The sequence below is a fragment of the Vulpes vulpes genome, chromosome 16 (genome assembly GCF_048418805.1).
Source record: "Vulpes vulpes isolate BD-2025 chromosome 16, VulVul3, whole genome shotgun sequence".
NCBI lineage: Eukaryota > Metazoa > Chordata > Mammalia > Carnivora > Canidae > Vulpes > Vulpes vulpes.
This window is the reverse complement of record NC_132795.1, coordinates 90,611,424-90,637,682: the sequence shown is the minus strand read 5'-3', so window position 1 is coordinate 90,637,682 and position 26,259 is coordinate 90,611,424. Positions and strand designations below refer to the sequence as shown.

The 26,259-nt window shown below is 45.7% G+C and overlaps 1 protein-coding gene and 1 pseudogene across 2 annotated transcripts in view; both read right to left on the bottom strand.

Moving 5' to 3' along the window:
- The window catches only part of B3GNT2 (UDP-GlcNAc:betaGal beta-1,3-N-acetylglucosaminyltransferase 2), a 244,507-nt gene that overhangs the window by 28,185 nt on the left and 190,063 nt on the right, over positions 1 to 26,259 (bottom strand). The window contains exon 1 of one of the 2 annotated variants that reach the window (XM_072741704.1): positions 2,346 to 3,548. The exons of the other annotated variant lie outside the window; for it this stretch is intronic. The gene's annotated coding sequence lies outside the window, so the exon portion shown is untranslated. Of the gene's footprint in view, positions 1 to 2,345; positions 3,549 to 26,259 lie in introns of those variants that run through there. 2 annotated transcript variants of the gene reach the window in all.
- On the bottom strand, positions 22,605 to 23,286 carry LOC112915354 (phosphatidylinositol N-acetylglucosaminyltransferase subunit P-like; annotated as a pseudogene).

Sequence of the window (26,259 nt, the reverse complement as noted above, 5' to 3'; positions counted from 1 at the left end):
ACCGCCCCGCGGGGCCCGCAGCCCCGCGCCCCAAGTTTGGGGGAGGCCGCGCTGCGCCCACGACCCGCCCGCCTGCCCCGGCTCGTGCTCCTCCAGGCTTCCAGGGACCCCCCTCGGGGCCCCCAGGTCCACACGGGGAAGGCAGAGGGTTAAAGCAGGGGAGGGGGGGACCCCAGACAGGGCTGCCGGCCGGGTTCCCGCCCCGTCTGACCTAGAGCAACGGCAGGTCGCCCCCGGCGCGGGGCGCCTGATGCTGGGGGACGAAGCGCAAAGGCGGGGTAGGACCCCCGCGACCTTCTCCGGCAGAACCGGCCTCGCCGGCCCAGGGACGCCACTGCCACCGCCCGGGAACGGGGGCGGGGGGGTCCTTCTCCAAAGGGGGTTTCCTCGCGGTGCAGAAACGCGGGGTGTCCCGGCGCCGCGCCTCCAGCCGCGCCGCCCGCAGGGCAGGGCGGACACCCTGGAGCCCACGGGGCTGGCCTCTGACACACCTGCGCTCCCCCTCCTGGGTGGCGCCTGGGCGTGGACGGCACCTCCGGCCGACGCACCTGGGCGCACCGACGCACCTCCCGGCCGGCGCCCCCGCTGGCTCGCCCGGGCACTGCACGCCGAGGGGAGCTCCGCCTCCCGCCGCGCGTGGGGCGCGTGGGGCGCGCGGTCCGGCGGGCGCTGGGGTCCGGGAGGCGGCGCAGCTCGGAGGGGCGCCGGGGGGTGGGGGGTGGGGCAGAAAGCACCTCCCTCTCTTGGTCCTTATCTCTTCGGGACCAGGGAGATTCCCCTTTATACTAGTAAGGCGGCGATTAAGGACTCTCTACCCTCAAATATTTGCATTTTTTTCCCCGAAGGCTTTCGGAGGCGGGATCGGCCGAAGGGGCGGGAGCTGCCAACGTAGGAATGTCCGGCACCCGGGAGCCCGGCGCCCTGCACGGTGGGTCCTTAGCTCTTATCTCAGCGAGGAGCACGTTGCTGCGGGACGCGCCGAGCCTCGTGGGTGCAACTCTTCGAGACACAGGAATTCGCAGTCCGACCTGGGAAAGTTTGGATTTCGCAGCCTTCGGACCTTTTTTTTTTTTTTTTTTTTGCTTTTATGTTGCGCACACGCTTCTCCCAAGACCGAAACAAGAAAAGTCCAAGAAACAAGTTGGATTCTGTGTCTTCCTAGAAAAACAAGAAGGATGCGCGCTGCCTGCCAACCGGGGTTATCTCGAGGGGGGGAGCTGGATTTTATCCCCTCACCGACTTTGAATTTTGTACTTTTCCATTTGCGGTAACTGCCCTAATTTAGAAAGCTAATAAAACATTTTGAAAGAAATAGAGAAATTGGGAATTCTTCAAGGACTCTGCAGAAAGTATAAATTAATGAACCAACAAAGCCTGTGCTTTCATTCTGCATGAAAAGAATTAGTCCTGAGTCCGTGTTCCTTGTTTTAAATAAAGATGCCTCTAGGCTGCTATTCTGATTAAATGCTGTGGTGGGACCAGACGGCATCTGAAGATTTTTCTGTGCCATCAGATGATAGATGGTTTCTATGCACAGTGTCTTCCCTGTAAATGGGCAGCCAGGAGCCACAGACATACTTTGAGGGACTGCCTGCCAAGGAGTTTTTAGTAAAGGAACTGCTAGAGTTTAAGTTGGGATCCAACAAGGAAATTAAGCTTGTAGCTGCCCAGGCCCTGAAATTTAAAAATAAGGGCATTCTCTCCACCCTGCCCTTAATGAATGCAGCTGGGAATGTATCTCTAACAGCTAACACTGTTCCTTTGGGGGAATTACTCAACACTAAGTCCCACACCCACTTGGCTGTAGTCTTTCCCCTTGGGTTGGGGCCTGGGTCCATCATCGGTAGGTAAAGATGTATTATTTATTTATTTAACAAACCTGTGTTGACCCTGGAGTGGTGAACATGACACACTCTTCCCTCTCGGAGCTCACGGTTGGTTAGCGAGCGAGCTTAATTAAATGCACTGTCGATTACTTAATTAGGATTGTGGCAGTACAGGGTGGTGGGAACATCTGGGGGAGTCCAAGAGGAGATGACGTTTTAGGGGAGCTCTGAAGGGTGAGCAGGAGTTTACTCAGGCAAAAAGGAGAGTGGAACAGAGTTCCTGGCTGGTTCATACTACAAAGGTGATGTGGTTGAGGGAGAAGTTGGAGGGGTAGGCAGGGGCTGCATTTGGCAGGGCCTAGAACACCGTTTTCAGTAAGATCACTCTGGCCACCAGGTGAAGAAGGAATAGGGAAGAGGCAGACAGGGGTTGAGGGATAGTTAGGAGGCTGTTGCCAAAATATAAATGAAAGGGCTCTTTGTTTAAGTGGTAAAGCAAATGGAGAGAAGAATACCAACCAAGACTTGATGCTTGCGGGGACCCGGGTGGCTCCCTGGGCATCTGCCTTCGGCTCAGGTCGTGGGATCGAGTCCCACATTAGGTTCCCCGCAGAGAGCCTGCTTCTCCCTCTGCCTGTGTCTCTGCCTTTCTCTCTGTATCTCTGATGAATAAATAAAATTTTTAAAAAATTTTGGTGGTTGCTTAACTGGAGAGAAATCAAGGAGAACTCCCAGTTCTCTGCTTCTTCAAGCAGATAGATGGGGTCCCTTAGGGAAGAGAAAGGAGAAATCCTTCCCAAGGTTCACATTTGGCCAAGGTGGGCCTGCGGTGCCTGTGACATGTCCGAGTGGAGGTGTTGAGCAGGTCATTGGTTGCAGGGTCCGGTGCTGAGGAGAGGCTGGAGCCGAAGCAGTGAGTAGCGAGTAGAAGGGGCAGTAAAGCCGGGAGGACGAGGTGGTCTCCTGGGAGAGGACAGAGCTCGCCTGGAGGACGGCCTGGGACTGAGCCTCCAGAGTCTCTTATCAAGGCTGGATGGAGGCGGAGTGTCCTGCAGACAAAGTGGAGGAGCTGCCAGAGAGGCAGGGGGAAAACTAGGAGCTTGGGGAGGCAGGGGTCTCCCAGGGTGAGAGCATGTCGTGAGGAGGCCGTGTCAGCCGCACTCCAAAGGGCTGAGACACCCAAGGGAGGTGAGGACAAAGTAACATCCCCTGGATTGACTGACCTGGTGTCCCTGGGAACGTCGTGGAGCAGTGGCTGGAACAGTGAAGGCCCAGGAGATAGACCCGAGTGGACTGAGGAGTGAGGGGGGAAGAAATGAAGGAAGGCACCTCATGCAGGGAGAAAGGTTTGGAGGGTCGGAGAGACGGCTGGAGAGCGATGTTAGGTCGGCAGTGGGTTCAGGAGAGGGTAGCCTGAGTGTTTAAATGCAGATGGGGAGGATCCTACAGAGAAGAGGAGCTGAAGGTATAGCGTGAAAGGACAATGGACAACACTGGTTCCTGCGACCACGGGAGAGGATGGAACCAGGGGTGGACGGGGAGGCTCACCCCGGGCAGGGGGCCACCTCCTCTGTTAGAACCATGGGGAGGAAGTTGGAGAGGGCAGTTTGGCATGGGATATCCTTCCACGGGATGCCTTCTCTTCCCCCGTGACATACAGGAGGCAGCGGGCGGGGCAAGGTGAGCCGACAGATTTAAAGAGAGAGGAGAAGGTGTGACACGGTCATGGCAGAAGGTGGGAAGGCTGAGAAATGGCCAAGTGACAAGGCAGCTTCGCAACCCACCTGAGGTTGGTGGCGTGAACTTGTAAGCTACCCTTTGGTCCTCCTGTGCGACCTCCTCCAGCAGAGCTCTAGCGTCTGCTCTGGTGCAGGTGCAGGTGAGCGACTTCCGAGGGCAGAGGGGCGACTTCCTTTTGCCAAGGAATTGAGAACCGTGGCAAAAGTGGGGTTGACATGATAATGATGAGAGAGAAAGGACAGAAATCAATGGGCTGGAGGTGTCAAAGGAGTCAATGTTTAGTCACGCTGGAAGAAGAGGGGGTCAGGTCAGCAATCTGGATGCTTAAGTTAGTAGTTCAGGAGGTGGAGAGGTTCAAGGTCATGACAAAACCAGGATATGATAGGAGAGAGTAGAGGAGAAAGTCACAAGAATATGAGGCCAAGGGATTGAGAGGCAGGTATCGGGTAGGTCGTCTCTGGGGACAGTGAAGCCACCCAGGGACATATGGTTAGGAACTGAAGTCAACATCACAGTGTGAAGGTCATGGAGCTGGGAGCGGAATTGTTAAGAAAGTGAAGAAGAGGGAGTGACCAGGAGGTCAGAAGATGGGAACCACCAGAAAGGGAGAGGGAATGTGGCAAGGCAGCAGTGTCTTCAAGAGTGGAGGAACAAGAGTGTTTGCAAGAGGTGGAGGAGAAATGATCAGAGAGGAAGGACTAACCTCACCCTGGGAGACACAGAGGTGAAAGAGTGAGCACCTTCATCTCCTAGAGCTTCGGGGAAAGCAAAGAAGGTAGGGATTTCATTCTGAGGAGAGCTTAAGGATACATGGATGGATGGATGGATGGAGCAACCTTTAATTCTGTTTGCTTCTTGGAGTCAGAAGTCCCAGAGGACTACATGGAAATATCTGGAGGGTTGGAGTGAGTAGAGGTGGGAGGTCAGATTCCAGGAAGAGCAGAAGATTGTGCCTGACAATGGATAGAGGATCCACGAGAGGATGATAATGGAAAGAGAAATGAGTGGGCTCCATGAAGCCTGACCCAGTAGCTCTGTAACCCAGGGCCATGTCCCCCTCATTTGTTTAACCCTGAGATTTCCATCAAGGAAGGCATGTGGAGGCCTCTCTTCTCTTTCTCCCTCTTCTCCACTAGGGACTTTGTTGTCACCACGTGAGGTCCTATGGGACTCTGGCCACAAATTAGGAATCCCAGGCTCATCTCATCTCTGCTACTCACCTTGTCTCTTCCTCAGGCCGGTCGTTGACCCCTCCTGTCTCAGTTGCATTATCTGTAGATGCTAAAACACACACACCTCTCAGGACAATCAGAGAGTAGAGAAGATAATTTAAGTAAAAGCACTTTCTAGGGGGCACCTGGCAGCTCTGTTGGTAGAGCTGTGACCGTTGATCTTGGGGTCGTGAGCTTGAGCCCCATGTTGGGTGTAGAGATTAGGGGGGTTTTTTTGTTTTGTTTTTGTTTTTAAAAAGCACTTTTTTTTTTAAGATTTTATTTATTTATTCATAGAGACATTGAGAGAGAGAGAGAGAGAGAGAGAGGCAGAGACACAGACAGAGGGAGAAGCAGGCTCCATACCTGACATGGGACTCGATCCATGGTCTCCAGGATCATGCCCTGGGCTGCAGGCGGCGCTAAACTGCTGCGCCACTGGGGCTGCCCTAAAAAGCACTTTCTAAACTGCAAATCACTGTAGGGTTGTGAGTGACTTCCCAAGTCCAGAACCTCCTCACATACCCCCATATCTCTCCTAGGAGCAAGCCCTCCCAAAATGATAGTCTCTGCTCTAGAGGAAGCTGTAATCTTGCCCAGAGATAGGACAAACACACCCAAAACAATTAGAGAGGAATGCACAGCTGTGTCTGATGAAGTGCTAAATTGTAAGGTGCAGACAGTAGGAGCTCTGAGATCAGAAAAGAGAACAATTAACCAGAGTTGGGAAAGTCTGGGAGGCTTCCTGGAGAAGGTGGGGAGAGAGGCCCCCCAACTGCTCAATTAAGCTGAGAAGATTTGCAAAGGCCCATTCCTTTGTGGCGGCCAAGACTGGCCAGTCTGACAGTCTGACAGTCTGACACGAGTCTACAAAAAGTTTCTAGGTCAGAGGTGCTCTTTTGGCACCCCTGCGGCCCACCTGTTGTCACCCCTATAGCCGTGCGCCTTCTCAGTCATAGTCCTGGGCTCCCCCCAGCTGGTTGGGCGGCGCTGGGCACGGAGAATCTTCCGTGCTTTGCTCTGGGCCTCTCAGGTTTGGGTCTCCATGACCACCTGTTTTCGGGGCGAAGAAACAGAGGTTGATCTTCAGCAAGTTTCCTATATTTGGTCTTTGGTGCCGGCACACACCTAGGATTTTTGCCCAGCCAGCCTGCAGGCTTTTGAACAAGCAATCCCGGATGTGCTTCTTGCTGCCGTTTGCCTCACTGTCGGCAGCCAGCCTGGGGTACGTGCGTCCCACCAAGACCAAAGCCCTGCACCAGCTCCCACACCTGCTCCCTTCGTTCTTTACTGCCTCCGCTTCATTGTCCAGGAGCACCCATCCACCCGCCATTCAGATACAGACCCAGTGGGGCTGCCACCCTGGGGTCCAAGACTTGCAGATGGCCATAAAATAACAGCCACCTCTGTCAATGACTAAAATATCAATTACTGATGGGAAGTGTGCAATCTTGGCACTGGAATTGTTGGAACTCCAGTCCAAATCCCTTGGAACTTACAAATGAGAAAAAGAAGTTCCAAAAAGTAGATTTCAGGAGGCCAAACACCTGATACTAAAGCTAATCTATTGAATGTTGGTCAGTTAAGTCACAGGTTAAGAATCACTTGGCTAAAAAAAAAAAAAAAAGAATCACTTGGCTCCTGGGGATCCCTGGGTGGCTCAGTGGTTTAGCGCCTGCCTTCGGCTCAGGGTGTGATCCTGGAGTCTTGGGATAGAGTCTCATGTCAAGCTCCCTGCATGGAGCCTGCTTCTCCCTCTGCCTGTGTCTCTGCCTCTGTGTGTGTGTGTGTGTGTGTGTGTGTGTGTCTTTCATGAATAAATAAAGAAAATATTTAAAAAAGAAAAAAAAAGAATCACTTGGCTCCTAAAGCAGGTCCTTTATCCCAAGATTACTTTGACTTTGCAGTAGCAGAAAAACATAAAACCTCATTATCAGATGCAGATACCAGAAACCAATGTTATGATTCCCAGGGGATTTGCTCCATCTCCCACAGAATCCTGAGGCTGGAAGAATTCAGAATTCCCAGGTAAGTAAAGTCCGGCCCATGTATGACATCGTGATGGGGTATAAGGTCAGTAATTTGAAGGAGCACAAACAGCCTTCTCTGTTAGGGTCATAACATTGTTTGGGGAATGGAATTCTCATTAAAGGAAATGCAAAATCATACTTATATTATCAAACTGCAAAATTACATTCGAGAGGAGAGGCCCATAATTGCAGCATCAAGCATGAGACAATGCCATTAATATGATTATCAGGGCATAAGCCTATTAGAGAACCTAATGCCTCATTGCTGGCATCATCCTGCCGGCTACCCCAGGTCTGGAAACCATCTCAGTTGTAAACACAACTGTTACAAAACACTGATTTGCAAAGGGCATAACAAAGATCTGCTGGCCTTTACCAAAGGTCAGAGCTTCCTGGCCAAGGAGAACAAAGAACATTTCTGAAAAATGAAGACTCATCTGCCAACTCCAGCTGGCTCTTACTGAGAAAGGAAGTATGCTAAGCTCCAAGTCCTCTCCAGTCCTGCAGCCACCCAGATATGGGTCTAACTGTGAGGTCTGTCACCTTCAGATAGGCATGTGCCCACCTTAGATGGATACAGGAGCCTAAGTCTTAGCTGCTGGTGGTGAAAAATCATGGAATGGAAATCTTCAAACCCAAAATCAAATCCCACTCTGTGTGTCCTTATGAGTATAGTTAAATCTATCTCCAAGAGTTTCCAAAAAGGGGAAATAAGGTCACTTACCACCAAGTGCCTTCAGATACCTGGTACTTAATAAGTTTGTTTCACCCGTGGCCTTGACAGTGGAACCAAGTCTTCATCGGGATGAAGTATGGGCAATATCTTGGCATAGAATCCTAGGGATTATCAACATTTGTCCTGGGAGCCCACAGGAGGAATTGCTGCTCTGTCTTTATTCCAAAGTGTTCGGCTATCATTAACCATCATCACCATAGGAAGATCAATTGGCTACACCTGGGAGGAGCCACCCGCTTGGTCTTTTAGGACCCAGTGACTTATGAAACTCACTTGGCAAGATGTGTCATAGCAAAATCATCACCAGGAGCGACAGGGCCTTTTCCTTAAGCACAACAGAAATCTGAAAACAATGGACCCCCTGGATGCTTCTAGTTACTTTCACTGTAACTAGACATCTTTGCTGTGAGCATTTTTCTCAAATAACTAAGTAGCAATAAGGTAATTTTGCCATTAAATATTAAAAAGTATGGGTGCCTGGGCTGGCTCAGTCGGTAGAGCATGTGACTCTTGATCTCAGGGTTATAGTTGGAGCCCCACATTGGGTATATAAATCTTTTTTCTTTAAGATTTTATTTATTTTTTTGACACAGTGTGTGTGTGTGTGTGTGTGTGTGTGTGTGTGTGAGAGAGAGAGAGAGAGAGAGAGAGAGAGAGAGAGCGAGTGAGCACAGCAGGGGGAGTGGGAGAGGGAGAAACAGACTCCCCACTGAGCAGGAAGCCTGATGTGGGGCTCGATCCCAGGACCCGGGGATCATGACATGAGCCACCAGCAGACGTTTAGCTGACTGAGCCACCCAGGTGCCCTTATTAATTATTTTAAAAAAATAAAATCTTAGGGGTACCCGGGTGGCTCAGTTGGTTAAGTAGTCAACTCTTGATTTCGGCTCAGGTCATGATCTTGGGGTTGTGGGGTGGAGCCCCACATGGGACTCGGTGCTCAGCATGAAGTCAGCTGTCCCTTTCCCTCCCTCTCTGCCCCTCTTCCCTCTCTATCTCTCTCTCTAAAATAAGTAAATAAAATCTTTTTGAAAATCTTCTAAAAAAAGATTAAGAAGTAATCGGTTGACAGTATGATTTGACAGTTCGGTTTCATCAATTGGTTGACAGTTTGGTTTCATTTCTCAAGGCAGTCCTCACATTTTTATATGATGTAAATCTTAGCTCTCAAAATGGTCTTCTATATGGTGGTGTAGAGTTTTGAACCCACATTTCCCTAAAACTCTGAAACATCTATCTATCAATGGACAAGTGACAATATATCAAGAACAAACAGCAGTGTAGAAGGCTTTCACAACACAAGGCCCAGTTACAGATATGCCATCCTAAAAGAGGCATCAGGTTCCAAATTAGGAACCTAAGAAGCTAAATTTCTTCGGAAGAAATTTTAGGAAAATCAAAGAAACAAACAACAACAAAAAAAGTGATGCCAAACAGGGAAACAAATTAAAAATATATATATAATACTGTGAATGAAAGATTTTGAAGACAACTGCTTAAATACAATCTACAAAATAAAATCAGTTATTTGTGCAGTATTGCCATGAATCAACATTATACATTTTGAACGTATTCAAGTATTTTGTATTTTTCAGTAAAGTCTTTTAAATCTATTCATTTTCCAAGTTCCACTATGTTCTTTTTTTTTTTTTTAAGATTTTATTTATTTATTAGAGACACAGAAAGAGAGAGAGACATAGGCAGAGGGAGAAGCAGGCTCCATGCAGGGAGCCCGACGTGGGACTCGATCCTGGGACCCCAGGATCATGCCCTGGGCTGAAGGCGGCGCTAAACCGCTGAGCCACCTGTGCTGCCCGCACTATGTTCTTTCTAATGAATGTCCCTCTTTTATTTTTTGCCATTTTATGTTTTATGTCAAAATTGTCTTGCAGCCAATAACTTATATGGAGGAAATGCTTGTGGCAAAGATGCTCATGGCAAAAAACCAGCATGCCCAAGGACAGTCTTAAAAGGGAAGCAGGATACATGTAACAAGGTGGATAAATCTCAAAACATGTTGAAAAGAAGCCATACACAAAAGAATATACAAGAAGTACAAGAACAGGTAAAAACTAACCTCTGGTGATAGAAATCAGAACCTCAGTTGCCTCAGGGAGAAGAAGAGAATTAAATGAAAGGAGGTAGAAGGGAACTTTCTGAGATGAGAGAAAGGTTTCATCTGTTGATTGGAATGATGGCCACATGGGAGCACACCATTGTCAAAATTTACCACACTGTACGCTTTGAATTTGTGCATTTTACTGTTTATAAGTTAGACCTCAACTTGCCAAAAGAAAGAAAAAAAAAAAGGAAACAGTCTTTAGGTGGAGGCAAGTACAGGCAAGTGGGAGAAAGAAGGGGCTCCCTCCCACTACCATGCCGGGCAGTTTCTTCAGCACCGCGCTGGGACGGCTATTCCAAAATAAACTACAGATAGGACAGGATGTATTTTTGTAAAAATTAGTATCCTCTTCTGGGCCGAACATTAGATTTAAGCTGTCTTCCCTCTACAAATTAAAATCCTTTTCATCACATTTCCCTCACTTCTCATCTAAAGCCATTCCAGGGAGAACCTGGGTGGTTCAGTAATTGAGCGTCTGCCTTTGGCTCAGGGCATGATCCCAGGGTCCTGGGATCGAGTCCCCCAGCAGGTTCCCCGCAGAGAGCCTGCTTCTCCCTCTGCCTATGTTTCTGCCTTTCTCTCTGTCTCTCATGAAAAAATGAATAAAATCTTTTAAAAAACCATTCCAGGCATTCCAGGACATGGTTTTCCCAAGGTAGCACCCTTTACGAGCCACCTTCCTTCCACCCACAGCTACACAGAGACATTATTGGATTTCATTAACTCTGGAAACTCTGTGCCCATGGAGCTATAGAAAAGGGAAGCCAAGTTTAATTAATCAGCCCAAATGAAATTAATGATCACGAGTAGTCAGTAAAAATAGTCTGGGTCACTAGGAAACTTTCTGGAAGAATCTTGATAATCAAACACTTCAGAAAAGGGGTGCCTGCCTGGCTCAGTCGGTGTGGAATGTATGACTGTAGATCTAGGGGTCATGAGTTTGGGCTCTGTGTTGGGCATGGAGCCTACTTTAAAAAAGAAAAAGGTAATAAAAAAAAAGGAAAAGGAAAAAGAAAAGAAAAGAAAAGAACATTTCAAAAAGAAAAAGTACAGGCCCCAAAGGATGGGAAAATGGAATAGCAGTTGAAACAGGAACAAAAATCACAGATTATAGACCCAACTCCATCATTAAGCACTTGTGTGACAAATCCCTTCTGTTGTCAGAGGGGATATATTGCAGATGACAAAAAGATCACAGGTGGAGTGGGCTCTGCTTCAGTTTGATTTCTCTGCTCTTCTCTCGGCTTGTCTTCTTCCCACCTCTGTTCCTTTCTATAGATATTTTAGGTGTCTCGTTCAGAGCCAACATCCAACCAAAAAAAGACACTCTTTGTCCCTTGTTTCTTGTCATGATCCAGAAAACATTCCCACAGTTCCCTACCAGACTTCCTTTCCCTTCTCCTTGGCTGGAATGGAATCATATGACCCTTCCTAAGCCAATCACTGGCTAAGGGATCAAGACCACCCTGTCTGGCTTAGACCAATTATGGTTTACTCCTAAGCTGTCACCTGAAGAAGGTGGGGATCCCCAAACACAGTCAGTGCTCTCCTAACCAAGAAAAAGTGAGTGTTGTAGGTAGGGTGTCCCCAGCCCTGAGACAAGTTTGCACATAGGAAGTTTCCTAGGGAGCGCGCTCAGCATCAACACCTGGAGGGAAGGGAATGCAATCACATTAAAAGCCTATGTGATCTTTCAGGGAGCTCTGGTGCTGGGATATCTGAGAGTCATCCCAAATTGGGGTGACAGCTGGGCCTTTTTACTTCTGCATCAACCAGATGTTAGATGTGAGCTGCCCTTAGGAAAGGGGACATGACAATGGGCAAGGTGGCTCTTTTCAGCCAAGGAGAAGTTTCAGGTGGGGGACTCAGCTGATAGATGCTGCTGTCAATCCCCCCCACCCCGGGTGACGGGGCAACAGGTACTTCAGTCTTGGAGGGGGTAATAAAGGGTGGCACAACATGGCGTCCACTATAGGGGGGATAAATGTTGCTTTTGTAGTCCTACATGTCTCCTAGAAACCAGCTAGGGGTCCACATTCCTGTCCAGAGAAAACATTGTATATCAGCCTTTACCAGGACCATCTCTAGAACCCAATGATCTCACTACCCTTCCATTCCAGTTCCTTAGGAAGAGGTGACAGGTAAGCCTTTGTCAGCTACCAGCCTATTTTTTAAGAGTAGGATAGCTGGGAGGTGGCCATGTGGACTGATTTTGGGTGGGACCTAAGCCCTCAGACTTAAGGGGCATGATGCCCGCAAGAATGAAAATCCACAGGATTAGTCTTGAACAAGCCGAAAGCCTGCTAAGCCCTGGCATCTGCTGAACTTCCCAAATTATACACATTAAGCTGTTCAGTTCCACATTTCCATAGTGTGCTTCCTGCCAAGCTTCCGAGCACAGTCTACACAATAAAAAAATCAAAACGAGCAGTTAGAGTAATTATGGATACGACAGGTCAAACAAATAAGCTTTTATCTAGGACTTAAACAGACATAGTCAACAAGGGTCTAATCCAGAAGTGAGATTTGGATGAAGAAAGGCTTTGCAAAACAAAACAAAACAAAACAAAACAAAAAAAAAAGGTGGGGGGTAGAGAGATTTGCATGAATTTTTTTCTCTGTCTCACAGAAAATACTAAACATATTATCCAGCCTCTCTATGCGGCTCTATCTCACCATCCTCCACCCCTAGCTTCTTGAACATTCTGTAACTCTGTTACTAATCTGGCTGTAGGGCCAACTCATAGGAAATGTCATCCTAGAGTATGAAAATAGTCATCATTGAAAGGAGCCGGGAGATTTACTTTGTTCATTGTTATGTACCTAATTAAATCCCTGAGAATTAGAGCCGTATGTTTGAGTGTTGTATCTAAACTCAGGAAGAACAGAGACTATGTGTTTCAGAAACCCCAAGCGCTTCAACTAAGTGAGAAATTCTAGGTAAAGTGAGGTGCCTCAACCTGATACCGCCACTGTTGTCGTGGAGAGCCACGATGTCATAGAACTTTATTATTTTATTATTATTATTTTAACAAGGAAAAGCAAGTTTCTAGTTACTCCTCATTCTAGCAGTAGAGACCTCTTGTGGATACTCATTGTTCTGTGGAAGAGGAAATACAAAACAGTTTTCTTATCATTTTACCCTCTTTAGAGTGACAAAGGCCACCCCTCCTCATATAGGTCCATCACCTTCTGTGCAAACCCGAGATCCATACAGCTCTGGAAAACCAGGTGGCACCAAAACTAACTTGCCAGCAAAATCTGCCTAGAACTTCTGAGAGGGTGCTTCTAATTTTTATTTATCCTGTGTTTCACTGCTCATATGTTAATGTGTTTGATCATACGTCCTGCTGCAGACACATTAATATGAATGATGATACATATTTTGGGGAATTATCAACATATAGATGGAAATGGAAGTCATGAGAATGGATGAGACGGTCCAGGGAATGAAGACACTGAGAAGAGAAGAGGGCCTAGGACAGAGCCCCCCGAGAACAGAATTTAGTGAACGGGCTCGAGGGATGATCCAGCAAAAGGAAGTCCGGAAGAAGTGAGATGGGCAGGAGGAGGGGAACGAGGTGTAGAGATGCAGCAGCCCAGAGAAGAGAAGGTGTCAGCGTGGCGAGGTGGTTATCAGTGCTGGCTGCGGAGGTCAGCAGTGGACCAGAGGCAGCTAAGGGGTTTGCAGCCTCAGAGAGCTTGTCTTCTAGAAGGCTGAGAACATGTCTTAAACCTACAGTCTCTTTTTAACAGCACTGAGCTGTGCTATGTTCATTGTAGGTGCCCAGTAAAGACTTGTTAGTTAATTGATTATGTCAGTAAAAGCCATAGTGCAGAGAGGCCAACCTGCCTCATTTAGGACGAAAGCCTGGGAAGGCAAGAGAAAGAGCAGAGAGAGAAAGAGCACAAGAGACGACTAAGAAGTGGGAGAGAGATGGATGAGTTTGCTCGATGACAGGAACAGCTGGAAAAGACAACGTTCCGCTCCTTTCTACAGGGAAGAGGGCTGGGTAATAAGACCCAGTAGAATAGGTGGGTCTTTGAAGTGGAAGGAGTAAGAACCATGGTGGAGAGAAAAAATAGATTAACCAAATAAATATTTATTCTCAAATGATGGGTCAGGGCAATTTATAGAAACTTAGAAATAATCAAATCAACAATATTTCACTAATGATATAACAAACAGTGAGTCCGAGAGATTCTTTTAAGGGAACAGCTAGTTACTGACAAAACCTGGAGTCAAACCGAGGGCTCAGGGTCCAGTCCAGTGCTATTCGACAGAAACATAGAATCTCAGTCCTGGGCCCCTCTCCCCATTTCCTGACTGTCTTTCTAGACTTTTATCAGTAAAATGTAGTTAAAGTGAACATCTGGGCAGCTGCATGAGATCACAGACCTGAAGAATTTTCAGTGGGCCACAGGCACCACGATGGAATCATGGACTTGAGGATCAGAGAGATAGAGGGGTTTACTCACTTGCCTCCTCTGGAAATCCCTGGAAAGGGAGAACCAAGCATGGCTTCAGAGACTCACCCTGGAAAATAATTTTTTAAATGGATGAGGGTGGGAAAGAGTGTATTATTCTCTTTTCCAAATGGGATTTATTATTTTTATAATCAGAAAACATTCATTAAAAAAAAGAAAACATTCATTAATTTTCTTAAATATATATGTATATTTATTTGTTTATTTATTTATAAATGAGAATGGGCAGTTGGGAAGGAAGAGTGGAGGTGGAACGACTTTTTGCCAGTGTGACTTAGAATCAGGTCAGGCCAGGTGAAAGCCAGGCAGGGCTCAAGGAAAACCAGTTCTACTTTCCCTTCCCTTCCTGTTCGCTTTTGGTGGCTTGTAAGTGACTCCTGTGCAGGGCAGCAACTGGCATAGAAAAGAGCGTGACTTGGTGAGGTGGGAGGTCAGCTAACGGGGGCAACCAGAGAGAAAATGGACACTGGAGACCGGGTGAAGTCATGTGACTTGGGGAGAACCACTTCGATGGAATGTTACCTGAGTTCCTGTAAGAAGCAAGACTAAGGAGGATACAACATGGTCCTTGCTCTTAGAACGTGTGACTCTCCGCTACCGTATCCTCTAATACCCAGCGTGGTGCCTGATGGGCAGAAAGGACTCAGTCAACCTTCCCTGAATGAAAGAATGAGACATCCATCCTCGAAAAGGAGCAGCACATCCTTTCAGGTGGAAAAGAAGTTCCCATACCCCTTTCCTTGACTTTTTTAGATTCATTAGTCCCAACAGGTAATTTCTGCTCCACGATGTCAAGAAGACCAGGCTTCCTGGTACTGAAGAGTCCCCATCTCTTCCCTCCAGATACTCAACACTGCCCAGCTGGCTCTGACATTAATTGGCTGTCCGCCAAAGTCCCAGACATTGTGAAGAGCCCCGACCTACCCCAGCACTGATGGCTCATCGAGCAGTCTGCTCCGAGACTCCCGGATCCTCATGTCTAAGGTCAGATGTGCCATTCTGGCCCTAAGAAGACCCCAGACACGGTTTCTCCCCATTACTGGCAGGTTCAGGCCTGGCTGACGTGCTGCGGTATCAGGGGTCAGAAGCTGTTCTTATTTCGCTTCTAAAGGTCACTTTTAGATGCCACAAAAAAGTTTTAACCTCTACAGCTTGGAACACAACATTCTAAAACAGCTGAAAAGGCCCTGGAAAGTTCTCAGATGAAGTTAATTAAAACCTTCTTCTGTCCTGAGGGTCAAACCCTGCTGTTTCAAGTTGTTATCCAGCTGAGCCTCCGGGTAAGCAAATGTCCCAAGAATTGGTAAATGCAGCTTAGGAAGCTATGCCATGTGGAAAGTGGCAGCTGTCCCCGCAAGGGAAGCAGTTGTTGTCTGCCTCGAAGTGTCCGGGCCGGAAGTGTAGGAGAACTCAAAAACATCTCTGCCAGCTGCTTTTACTCAAGCTCCTATCGCCAATGATCAACCGAAGGAATTCTATTCCTGAAACACTCAGGAAGGGGACCCCTGTGATGCAAGCACTGCGTACCACGCTCACCATCAGGAGGGCCAGCTCTGTTCTGGGAAGAATCGATGATGTCAGTCTCTGTACAACGTCAATAAGCCCATATGGCTGGAATGGAATAGGAGGGTGACCAGAGCAGGAAGGCAGTGCCTCACCTGCTCTCAGGCTGCGCTCAGACATTTCTTCGTACGAGGAACTGAGCCTAACCCTGGCTTGGCCCATGTACCACTGGGAGGCATTTCGGGAGAAAGAGAGCCTTTGTCCCCAACAGGATGCGCACTTCGCCAGCGTGTCTATTCATCGGCCCGGCACAGGTTGGCTTCTCTGCCTGAGTGTCAACAAAGTCCTTCTTGACAAATGTCAAATGTCTTTGTGCTTTAAGATTCCCAAGAACAGATGTAGTGGAGGTGGCTAGCTGCCACTTCGGAGTTATTTGGCGCAGTCTACACAGTAAATACTGACTGGCTGACTTAAAAGAAACAGTGCCGGGACGACTGGGTGGCTCAGCGGTTGAGCGTCTGCCTTTGGCTCAGAGCATGATCTCAGGGTCCTGGGATGGAGTCCCACATCCGGCTCCCTTCATGGAGCCCACTTCTCCCTCTCCCTATGTCTCTGCCTCTCTCTGTGTGTCTCTCATGAATAAATAAATACAATCTTTAAAAATAAAAATAAAAAAAATAAAAGAAACAGTGCCATGTGCTATGGAAAACCAATGCAAGACCCAGATCCCTGACCTCTAGGAGTTTGTAGGGGCCTCCACCATACCCAGTGTCTCCCGTAAGGGGAGACCACCCCACCTGGAGTGCTCTGCTCAGAGAGGTAGCACCAAGCTGTTCCATGTCCAGGAATGGCCGCTATTAGGCTGGGCCCAGTGGGTCAGCCCAAAGGCCACCCCCCATAGCCTATGCAGTGGCCTCAGTGGGCCGGCAGAGAAAGATGAGCTGGGCCAAACCTATAGGAATACGAGCTAGAGTCCGGGTGCACCTAGAGGAGAGGCAGGGCAGACGCATGGATAGGAGCTGGTCCTTAAAGGCCATCCCCCGCGGAGAAGCTCCTGGGACCTGGCTTTGCCTCTGTCCCTACCTTTCCTTAGGCCCAGTTATCTGCTTTTTTTCTGGGTTCCCCCTTCTAATACCCAGGCCTTAACGCACACCTACTCATACACTCTGCCAGGGGCTATAGTAACAAGAGAATCTTTTCTTACTTTCCTTGCTTGTCTGAAAATGTATTTATTTATGAAAGATTTCATTTTGGAGTAACCTCTACACCCAATGTAGGACTCAAACTCACAACTCTGAGCTCAAGAGTCGCCTGTCCCACCAACTGAGCCAGCCAGGTGCCCCTCTGCACTGATTTAAAGGAGAGCGGACGGAGGAAGAGCACCTGGATCCCCGACCGAGAGGGGAGAGCGCAGGAGGAGGCAACGCCCACGGTGCAGGCTGCGGGCTCATGGTCTTCAGCACTGAGGGCCGAGGCCGTCGCTGGCTTGCGTAGGCCTGCCAGGCCGGAGGGACCGTGGCACCCAGGGGCTGCCTTGCTCCCTGCTGGGCCTCCCGCCGGTGCCCGGTGCCCGCAGAGCTGGCAGCAGCAAGGGCTGGAAGAGCGCACGACGCCAGGCCACCCGCTAGGCCTGCCCGCTGCCCCCGACGCTGACCTGTAGTTGCTATGCTCCAGGGTTTCTCAGTTCCCTGGCTTCCAGTGGGGTTCCGCCAAGTGGGGAACCATTGCCAGAAATCAGAGGGAAGGTGGCAAGTGATATAGGCTTCCCTCCCCCCAAGGGGGGCCCTCTCTACCCCACCCCTTTGCCTGCCAATTTTCTCACTCTCCAGGCTTGGCTCCCAGTCCGGTGTGAGCAGCCCCAGGTAATACCAACCCTTTGTGGTTTCCCCCCAACCTTGCTAAATAACCCCTTTATGAAAAGCTCCTCAAAGCCTCCAATCTTGAACGTGGCCTCTGAGCGTCTATTCCCTGCTGAGACCCTGACGGACGGTTTCCAGAAATCAAGTGTATTTTGCTATCTGGTTTTCTCTCTGGACCAGTACATTCTGCTCCTCTCTATCAGCAAGTACTCATGGCTTCACGGGCACGCTGGGCAGGAGGAGGTTTGCTCAAGTGGTCTTGACGTCAGGTGGAGATGGTGAGAGGCCACCGCAGCCGAGGAGTGTCCTGTCCCCACGCTGGCGAATGCCCCGCATGGATGCTCAGGGAGGAAGACGGCTGGTAGCTGCCCTCCCCGGGTCGGAGGCAAAAAACTTTCCTTCTCAGATAAACTCTTTGGCTAAACAAGCTTTGTTTTGAATTACATTTTATTGCACAACTACAAAACAATCATCAAAGGCCTTGTTGGCGAGAAGGCCATTGCTCGTTAATTTACCCAAATTAATGCAGCAGAAACAGGAGAGATCTACTTTTCCATGTCATTTTTGCCTTTTAAATTTGAAAAGCCCTTAAAAAGCAAGGATTATTGAGCATATCAAGCTGTGCTCCTCTTTCAGCCTTTGGTGCTGGGTTAAGTAGGTGGAAGCAGAAGGGCTATTTTTATTTTTATGGCAATTTATCCTCTCTGAACATACTAATGGGAAAAGTACATTTAAATTTTTCTAAAAAGGAGACCAAAAGGATCTCATATGATCCAAAGCTTTTTCTCACCTCTAGAAAAAATATCTTCCCTCGGTTCTTTGGTGCATATTATCTTGTCTACCTGGGATCTGCTTTTCAAGCAGGTTTCCTACCAGGGAGATTCAACAGCGGTCTAAGACAGAAAGGACTGATTTCCTACCTAGGACTCAAATGGAAAAACACGGGATCTGCACTTATTTGTTCTTTTTTGCCCCTCCCTTACCCCTTTAAAAAAGGGGTATACTGGTTGCCTTAGTCCCCCTCCCCCATCTTTTGGCAACAGCCATCTGAAAGAAAGAATCATGTGGTAATTATTAATTTTGCATGGGATCAACTCTGGCCTCAGCTTTCGTTTGAGATGCAGTTACATGAAAAACAGACTGAGTTAATTTCATCCCCTCTGGGGTTGCTTGGCAACAAGGCCTAGTTCCAGATCATCTCTTCTCCTTGGCCCAGAGTGATCTCTTTGGGGTGTCGCTCATGCTAAGGCAATCATCACCCTGTTGCCGTCGCTCCTGAATGTGTCCCTGTGGCCTTGATGGCACAGGGGGTTTGTGGCTTTGCTCCAGTCACACGGCCTGGGGTCTGGATAAGCCCTGAGCTTGTTAGCACAGAGAAAGAACTACGCGTGGGGAATTTGGGATTCAAACAATTGAGGTTAGACAGGAAAGAGAGGGAGCACGAGCAACGTGTGAGGTGATGCTGGAGGGCAGTGGGCTGAGATACAACAAATACCGAAGTTCTTCTTCTTCTTCTTTTTTTTTTAAAGCATTACTATGCTCTGATTTGGAAATCTTTCTAGGCTACGGTGTTAAATGATAAATGCAAAGTCCAGAACAGTGTGCATAGGATGTTAGCTTTTGGGGGCAGGAAGGGGGAGAAAAGGAGGAGGTATGAAAATATTTTGTTTATGTTTGCATAATGAAAAATACAGATGATCTTTTGTAAGTGTTTGTGAGGCATGAGAGGGATGAGGTAGAAAGGGCAGAGGCGATGGGCTCCTTCCACTTGCTAGATGGGATGCTGCCCAATTCATGAATCAATAAAGTCAATTAGATCTCCCAAAAAGACAGGAAGAAAGAAAAAAGAAAGGACAGAAGCAAGAACAAGACTTTTCACCTGTGTGTACCCCTTTATACTATTTCGCTTTATAAACTAAAAGAACGTGTGTTGTCCAATCAAAAAGATTTTATTTTATTTTATTTTTTTAATTTTTTAAAAATTTATTTATGATAGTCATACAGAGAGAGAGAGAGAGAGAGAGAGAGAGAGAGGCAGAGACACAGGCAGAGGGAGAAGCAGGCTCCATGCACCGGGAGCCTGACGTGGGATTCGATCCTGGGTCTCCAGGATCGCGCCCTGGGCCAAAGGCAGGCGCCAAACCGCTGCGCCACCCAGGGATCCCAGAAAGATTTTAAAATAAACATTTAAAGAAGTGTTAGAAACCCAAAGCAAAGTGTTAATATTTGGTAGAGTTGAGGAAGTTCGTTGAGGGTATATGGGAATTCTTTGAAATGTTTTTATTAGGGGGATCCCTGGATGGCTCAGCGGTTTAGCACCTGCCTTCGGCCCAGGGCCTGATCCTGGAGACCCAGGATCAAGTCCCACATCAGGCTCCCTGCATGGAGCCTGCTTCTCCCTCTGCCTCTCTCTGTCTCTCTGTCTCTCATGAATAAATAAATAAAATCTTTAAAAAGATGTTTTTATTAGTAGTAACCCCAACAAATTTTCTAGCTTTCCCTTCCTGTTTAAACACCATTCTTGCTATCTTTTATAAAGGAAGTCAATAGGCACATTTTTAATATTTCGAATGACTTGGTAGGAGGTAGGGGTATCTTTAAGAGTTCTGAGCTGCAGAGAAAAGCACTCCCCTGGGAGTATTAGCCTTAATCAGAGTGCATTTCCATCCCTGCCCCAAATGGCTTACCTGTGGTCCCTGAGGATCTGAGAAGAAATAAGTGACAACCTCATCAGGGACTGGCCTGAGAATGGAACTCCCATGATAGAAACATGGCTCCTCGATACATACAAGCCCTCAAATGCACCTTTGTGGGGTTTTCCTGGATATGCTTCAGTGTTTTCTCTTATTTCTGCAGCAAGCAGCCATCCCCTCATTCTTCCAGATCATTCTGTCTTACCTTGCTCCACTAGACTAACCTCCTTGAGGACAGGTGCAATGGCCAAGTCATCACCATACACAGCTCCCTTGGCATAGTATAAGCACATTTTTCTTAAATTTTTTATTTTGAAGTTATAATGGGTTTACATGAAATCACAAAAAAAATATACAGAGCCATAAATGCCTGTGTTTAAAAAGAAGAAAAGTATCTTACATCAACAACCTAACTTCCCACCTAAAATAACTAAAGAAAGAAGAACAAACTAAATCCAAGGCAAGAGGAAGGAAAGAAAAAAAAAAAGATTAGAGAGGAAACAAATGAAAGAGAATGGAAAAACAATAGAGAAAATCAACAAACCCAAAAGTTGGTTCTTTGAAAAATTCAATAAAATTGATGAATCTTTAACTAGACTGATGAAGATAAAAGGAAAGAAGACTCAAATTACTAAAATCAATAAAGAGAGGTTACTATCAACTTTACAAAAATAAAAGGGACTATAAGTAAAAACTAAGAACAATTGTATACCAACAAGAGATAACATAGATGCTATAGATAAATTCCTAGAAAGACAAAAGCTCCCGAAATTGAGTCACTAAGAAATAGAAAATCAGGGGCACGTAGGTGGCTCAGTCAGTTGGGCATCCTCCTCTTGGTTTCAGCTCAGGTCATGATCTCTGGGTGGTGGGATTGAGCCCCACGTAGGGCTCTGTGCTCAGTGGGGAGTCTAGTTGGGATTCTCTCTCTCTCTGCCCCTTCCCCTGCTCATGCTCAATCTCTCTCTCTCTTAAATAAGTAAATAGTTTATAAAACAAAATCACAATGAGATACCACTTCATACTCACTTGGATAGATATAATAAAAAAGATTTAAAAAAAGACACGCAATAACATGTTAGTGAGGATGTGGAGAAAGTGAGATCTCATACACTGATGGTGGGAATGCAAAATGGTGCGGCATCTTGGAAAACTGTGTCAGTTTTTCAAAAAGTTAAAGAGAGTTATCATATGACCCCCAAATTCCACTCATGGGTGCCTATGCTCAAGAAAATTTAAAACATATGTTCAGAAAAGCCTGTACAAAAATGTTTATCGCAACATTATTCATCATAGTAAAAAAGCAGAAACAAGTTAGATGTCCACTAAATAATGAATGGATTAACCAAATGTGGTGTATCTCTATGAAGGAGTATTATTCAATCACAGAAGGGAATGTAAAACTCATCCCTACTACAATTTTGTTGAATCTTGAGAACGTGTTAGGTGAAAGAGGCCAGACACAAAAGAATACATCTTGTATTGATTCCGTGTAAGTGAAATATCAAGAATAGGCAAACCCACAGGGACAGAAAATAGATTAGTAGTTTCTAGAGGATAAAGGAGGGGAAAATGGGGACTGACTACTCCTGAGGATAGGGTTTCTTTTGTGGTGATGGAAGTGTTCTAGAATTAGTGGTAATGGTTACATATATGTGACCAATATACTCAATGGGACTGTGCATATCCTGAAGTCCATTGAATCGTACACCTCAAAGGGGTGAATTATATGGGATATGAATTATATGGCAATAAAAAAAGAACAAATAAAAGCAGCAGCTCATGCCTTTAAATATGTAATGAGAGATTCCATTTACAGTTTACTCAGATTCCCCCAGTGGTAACATCCTATATGACTACATACTGTGTCACAACCAGGAAAATGACATTAGTATGATGCACAAAGCTTATCTAGAATTCACCAGTTGTACATGCCCTTGTGCATGTGTGTGCATGCAGTTCTCTGCAATTTTATCTCATGTGTAGATTCACGTAAATATCACCACAATCAAGATAAAAAACTGTTTCATTATCACAAGTGTCCTTCCTGCTACCTGTTTTACTCATTCCCTGCTTCTCCCCCATCCCTAGCCCCTGCCAACCACTAATCTGTTCTCTATCTCAATAATTTTGTTATTCCTAATTTAAGTTGCTACATAATACATAAATATAGCCTTTTGAGTTGGCTTTTTTAACCCAGCATAATTCCATTAGGGTCTACCCAAGTTGTTACATTATCAATAGTTCATTCTCTTTATTTATTTTAATTTTTCTTTAGTAATGCAGCATTTTGTTTATTCTTTCCTTTAATAACTAATATTTAAGAACATTTATAATAGAACTTACTCTAGGAGAAATTCAACTTACTTTTTTTTAAACATCTTGATACTGGGTATGAATAAAAGATAGTCAAAATAATTATGGTCAAAATTATTATATCACAGATCACAAATAAATGCTTGGTGTTAGTACGTCTCCATACAATTCAGTTTTTGTTATAAAGTTCTTTGGCTGCAAAAAGGAGTATTTGGTATATGTCACTAATAGCAATCTCTCTTAACGCTGGGATGGCCTCTTGGTATTGCTTCTGCTGTTGCTTTTCTGCACAATTATCTGTGCCCGTACAAAGGGAGTCGAGTGGAGAGGTACTCATCACGTAAATAAAAGTACACAGCTGATTACTGGAGAACATAAGCGGGCAATGCAAATGCCCAATATTTCTGAGGCCAAAAGGTTAAGCCTAAGGAGTCTAGTCAAGATTCAGGAATAAAAGCCCACACAGGGGGCACCTGGGAGGCTCAGTCAGTTGAGCATCTGCCTTCGGCTCGGGCCATGATCTCCAGGTCCTGGGATGGAGGCCTGCATTGGTCCCCCTGCTCAGCGGGAAGTCTGTTCTCCCTCTCCTTCGCCTCCCTGCTCATGCTTTCCCGTTCGCTCTTTCCATTTCAAGTAAATCAATAAAACCTTAAAAAAAAAAAAAGCGCCCATACAAGATACAGTATAGAGCCAAACTGGGAGCTCAAGAGCAAAGCTATAAATCACTCTTTCTGGCAATGGTGATAGTGAATTTTCCACCATTTTCCTGGTGGGTTTAGATAATCAGACAGTCTCAGCACTAAGCCCTCTGATTAAGCACTGCAGAGGGTGGAGGTAAAGGGGGAAAACTGAAAAGCCAAGGAGTGTGGGTGTCGCTAGCCCAGACACAGGTGTACCAGAACTCTCTCTGGGAGTGGGAGAGGGAACACATCTATTCCTTTTATTCTAAAATGAATTTTTAGGGGTGTATGGGTGGCTCAGTCAGTCAAGCTTCTGCCTTCGGCTCAGGTCATGACCCCAGCGTCCTGGGATGGAGGCCCACATCTCTCTCCTGCTTGGCAGGGAGCCTGCTTCTCCCTCTCTCTCTGCCTACTGTTCTCTCTGTGTGTGCTCTTTCTCTCTCTCTCTCTCTGTCAAATAAATAAATAAAATCTTAAAAAATGCATTTTTATTTTTAGAATAGTCTTAGATTTACAGACTTATTATTTAGATAGTACAGAGTGTTCTTATACACTCCACACTCAGTTTCTCCTGCCATTAGCATCTCTCATTAGTATGGTACATTTGTCATGATTAATGGGCCAATCTTGATACATTCTTATTAACTAAAGTTCATACTTTAGATTGCCTCAGTTTTCCTCTATGTCATTTTTCTATATCTGGATGCTATCTAGGATACTCTATATGATGTTTTCCAGTTATGTCTCCTTAGGCTCCTTTTGGCTCTATTACTCAGACTTCCCGGTTTTGGGTTGTTTTGTTTTTAAGATTATTTCTTTATTTTGAGAGAGAGAGAGGCACAGGCAGGGGAGAATCTGCTTCTCCCTCTCCCTCTGCTCCTCACCACTGCTCATGCTCACACACACACTCTCTCTCTCTCAAATAAATAAATAAAATCTTTAAAAATATGTATATACAAAATAAAAATCTCAGCAAATTATTTTGTAGATATGACAAACTGTTTCTAGAGTTTATATGTAAAGGCAAAGGACCTAGAATAGCCAACACAATACTGAAAAAAAAATTGGAAGACTCACACTGCCCGATTTTAAGACTTACTATAAACCTTCAGTAATCAAGACAACATGGTATTGCTCAAAGAATAGACACATAGATACCTAAGTATTTCATTTATTTGGTGCTATTATAAACAGAATCGTTCTTTGAAATTTTAAATTCCAGTATGATTTAGTTCATTGCTGGTATATAGAAAAGCAACTGACTTTTTGATATTAATCTTGTGTCCTGTGACTTTGTATACTCATTAGTTTCAGAGGGGTTTTGGTTGGTTCTTTGGGATTTTCTTGTCATCTGTGAATAGTTTTATTTCTTCCCGTCTAATCTATATACCTTTTATTTCCTTCTCTTGTCTTAAAGCACCAGCAATGAATTTCAGTACAGTGTTGAATAGGAGGGGTGAGAGAGGACATCCTTGCCTTGTCCCCAGTCATAGGAGGAAATTATCCAGTTTCTCACTATTAAGTATGATATCAGATGTAGGTCTTTTGCAGGTGCTCTTTGCCAGATTGGGGAAATCTCCCTCTATTCCTAGTTTCCGAGTTTTTATCATAAATGACTAAATTTTATTATAGATTCACATGCAGTTTTAAGGGATACAGAGAGATCCATGTATTGTTTAGCCAGTCTACCCCAGTGCTAACAGCTTGCAAAACAATATTACAACCAGAATATTGACATTAATACATCCAGAACTCTTACTCAGATTTTTTTAAACTTTTACTCATTTGTTTGTGTATGTGTTTATACAGTTTAATCTCATGAATAGGTTTATATATCCACTACCACAGTCAAGATACAAAAGAGTTAAAAAAAAAAAAAAAAACACAAAGATCTCCTTTGTTTCCTTTTATAGTCATATCCATTTGCATCCAGCACCTCTTCCCTACATTCTTAATCACTAGCGAATACTAATCTGTTCTCCATTTCTAAAACTAGTTATTTTAAGAATGTTATATAAGTTTAATCATTCAGTATGTATCTTTTTGGATGGGCTTTTATTTGGACTTAGTATAATTTCCTTGAGAGATGCCTGAGTGGTTCAGCGCTTGAGCACCTGGCTTCGACTCAGGGCTTGATCCTAGAGTTCGGGATCAAGTCCCACATAGGGTTCCTTGCGGGGAGCCTGCTTCTCATTCTGCCTGTGTCTCTGCCTCTCTCTCTCTCTGTGTCGCTCATGAATAAATAAATAAAATATTAAAAAAAAAAAAAGAAACCCATCAAGTTGTTCTGTGTCTCATTAGTCTGTTCCTTTTCAATTGTTCCATAGTATTCCATGATGTAGATTTAATGATGTAGTTTATTTAACCACTCACCTGGTTGAAGGACATTTGGGTTATTTTTGCTTTTTGGCTATTATGAATAAAACTGCTATTAGTATTCATTAATAAGTTTTTGTGTAAGGATAGGTTTTTATTACTCTAGGATAAATATTGAAGGAGTGCAATGGCTGGGTCATATGGTAAGTGCAAGTTTAGGTTTATAAGAAACTGCCAAACTGGTTTCCAAAATGGCTGTGCCGTTTTACATTCTCACCAGTGATGTATAAGTGATTTAGTTTTCCCACATCCTTGCCAGCATTTGGTGTTATCACTAATTTTGTGTCAGCCATTCTGATAGATGTGTACATACTTTCTTTTGGAAAGCCATAAATATCTTAAAACAATTGAGCCAGTACCTACAGGCTAATGTTTCCTGTGTGCTCGGCTCCAAGTTAGGCTCTTTGAGTGTGGAGGAAACCTAGTTTACGTGCAAGGGACCGGAGAAGCTAGACTAGAGCATGAGATGATGCCGGTTTCTTCCCAGTCATTCCGACAAGCCCTATGAGCTCACCAGTAATGATGTGTGTTGGGTGATAAACCCTGAATCCCTAACAGGAACCTGTGTCAGGCAAATCTCTATGGAGTTCAGAAGGGAAAAAAAAACCAAACAAAAACAAAAACAAACAAACAGATAAAACCCCAACAATTCTGTGGAAGGGTAAGGGAAGGAAATTAC